The sequence below is a fragment of the Diceros bicornis genome, chromosome 32 (genome assembly GCF_020826845.1).
Source record: "Diceros bicornis minor isolate mBicDic1 chromosome 32, mDicBic1.mat.cur, whole genome shotgun sequence".
Taxonomy (NCBI): Eukaryota; Metazoa; Chordata; class Mammalia; order Perissodactyla; family Rhinocerotidae; genus Diceros; species Diceros bicornis.
Window position 1 is genome coordinate 39,051,257 of NC_080771.1, and position 3,019 is coordinate 39,054,275.

Sequence of the window (3,019 nt, forward strand, 5' to 3'; positions counted from 1 at the left end):
AGACGTGTTTGTGAGATTGCTACCTCAGCCTTTAGTTAAAAATGTCAGCAGCTCAAATTCTGCTCGAAGCTAATGCCAGTTTCCAAAAAATTGAGTGGGCATCAGACTGATGCTAAACTGATTCTTATCTACTCTCTGTCCTCTCTCCTCAAGACCATCTCTACAGCAGTTCACTTCTCTGCCATATCACTTCAAACTCCTTTAGGTGCCTGAGATGTACTATCTCTGCCAACATCTAACTATGTTATCTCCACACTCACCTGTCATTTTTCCTACTGTTTCCTCCATATCCGTCTGCCATTGTACGATTTAAAAGTACATGATAGCAGACTCTTCTAGCAGTGTAAAGCCAAAGTTGGCAGAACAGAGTCTCACAAATGAACATCACTAAATCTATGTCTCTGCTAGAGGAAGCATGAGGGGAAGAGGATACCCTTTTGGATTATGGATGGAAACAAGAGGGCATTGTGATGCTGCTTGCATTAGAGTTGTTCCTAATGGAAAGAGTGAAATCTGTTTCAGGGAATGAGAAGGGAGAGGCATAGCTTATGAACGGTTATACACTGAGGAAAGTGTTATCGGTCTTTACAGCATGGCTGAATGTTACAAAAGGAAGATAATCATATTGGAAACAACCATGGTTTACCAATGTTCACCTCATTACCTTCTTTCTCCAGAATATTAATCCTTTTATGAATGGAAGTCTGCAGGACAATGGAAGAAAACAACAACAGCTCTGAAAGGGATTTCTCCTCCTGGGCTTTTCAGGTCAGTCCCTGCTAGAGAGGATCCTTTTTGTCATAATTTTGCTCTTCAACATCTTGAACCTTTTGGGGAAGACTGTCATCATTTTTGTATCTTGCTTGGTCCCCAAACTCCACACTTTGGTGTACTTTTTCCTCAGCAATCTCTCTTCTGTGGACATTTGTTTCACCTCCACTGTTGCTCCACAGCTGCTGCTTACCATGAAAAATAAAGATAAGACCATGAGCTATGGTTGCTGTGTGGCCCAGCTCCATGTGGCCATGGGGTTGGGTTCCACTGAGTATATTCTCCTAGCAGTCATGTATATGACTACTATGCTGCCGTCCGCTGTCCTCCGCATGACACAATCACTATGCAACCTCAGCTCTGTGCATTCTTGGCAAACGTAGCATAGTACAGTGGCCTCATCACTCCCTTAATTTAATGCTCCCTTACTGTGCAGCTGCCCCTTTGTGGTCATCACAAACTGGACATTTTTTATGAGGTGCAGGTGCTCATAAAACTGGCCTGTGTGGACAGGCCAATGAAGTAGAACTCGTGGCCAGTGTGGTCTTTTTAATTGTCCCTGTGTCACTCATCTTAGTCTCTGATGGCTTCATAACCCAAGGAGTGCAGAAGATCAAATCAGCAGCAGGGCATCAGAAGGCCTTTAGGACTCGTTCTTCCCACCCAGTTGTGGTCATTTTTCTATGGGACCATGATCCATATGTACCTTCAGCCAGCTAAATGTAGCTCCAAAAACCAGGGAAAGTTTCTCTCATTTTTACACCAGAGTCACCACAGTCTTAAACCCATTATCTACTCTCTGAGAAACAAAGATGCAAAAGGGCTCTTGAGGACACTGGGAGGGTAATGATCTTGATTCTGAAAGAGTATGAGCTGTAGGCATAAACTTAATGGGTTATTCTTAGCTCATGGATTATTGTTCTAAGTATTATTCTCTTGTACAATGTCATAAAGAGAGTAAAAGACGTAGAACTCTACAAGAAGTCACATACTCAAACCACAATGAAGTTTCATTCTTCCCAAACATCCTTCTCATGAATTCAGAGATTCTATGCTCTGTCTAAGAAAACTCTTTGCTCTTCTTCAATCATGCCATCAACTTTTATGAACAAATTATTTCACCCTGTAGTACTAGTATACCTGGTAAACCTCTAATTATTCCTAAAAGCTCAACTGAAATGTTACCTGCACCCTCCAGCTTCCCTGAAACATCATCCATCTCACCCTCTGGGCAAAATTAATTGTTTCATAATATATGTTCCTGTAGAACATGAATTATACTCTATTTCTACATTATCACACATGTTATATGTATATAATACATATATAATAAACTTGGATCAATGTATGACCATTTTCCCACAGTGTCAGTTCAAAACACAGAATGGGCTAGTCTTGCTATATTAGATCATTAATATTAGGAGAAACACAAATATAATTCAGAATTGTGATACACTAATTACATTTGTGATGCAAATTATGACTTTAAGTTAAAGTCTTCAAATAATAAGCTTTCATTAAGCAGATCAATCTGTACATTATTTAGCTTCATTCTCTTTTCTTTAAAGGGTTTAGAAGTTGAGTGAAAGTGAACATGTTTCATTCTCTCTATCTCTCTCTCTCCAAAGAGGGTGAACTTCATCAATTTGTCTATCTTAGGTGTTTTAAGAGAATTGTGCAAGGAGAAAACAATTGATTTAATCTAAAATCTTAATTTTATTTCCATCTTTGGTTATGATTCCCACAAGGAAAAGAAGACATGTAAACAAAAAACAAAATTCATATAGAATTGCTATGGGCTTTCGTGTGATTTAGACTTATGATGACAGAAAAGAAAACTGAAGCTCATCTAAAATTCATCTTTGTACGAGAATATTGCTGTCAGTCTACAAGTGTTCGAAATAAAGTTTGGACCTGTCTCTACTGCCAAAGACTAGATTGAAGGAAAAATGGGTGCACACATAAGAAAAAGAAGCTTTAGGAGAATTTTCTGAATGAATCAGGGATGCCTCTCCAAACATACTCTGTCTAATTTATACCTCTTAAACATCTTTACAGCAACTAAAATTATTAATATTCAATTTGACAGAAAGAAAAGGCATAAAAGCCTGGTTGAATTTAACTTCTAGAATTTTCTTCCATGAATTCTGCACTCAGTAATGGAAGGAAGAGTTGGAAACCAAACAGAACACGTTTAGAAATGCAAGCTTTCATTTACAATACTTGAGGAGAGAAGAAGTTCTACAGG

General features: G+C 38.6%; 1 pseudogene; it reads left to right on the top strand.

Annotated features, from left to right (window-relative positions):
- Positions 1-714: 714 nt before the first annotated feature.
- On the top strand, positions 715-1,618 carry LOC131396344 (olfactory receptor 2G6-like; annotated as a pseudogene).
- The last annotated feature ends 1,401 nt before the right edge of the window (positions 1,619-3,019 follow it).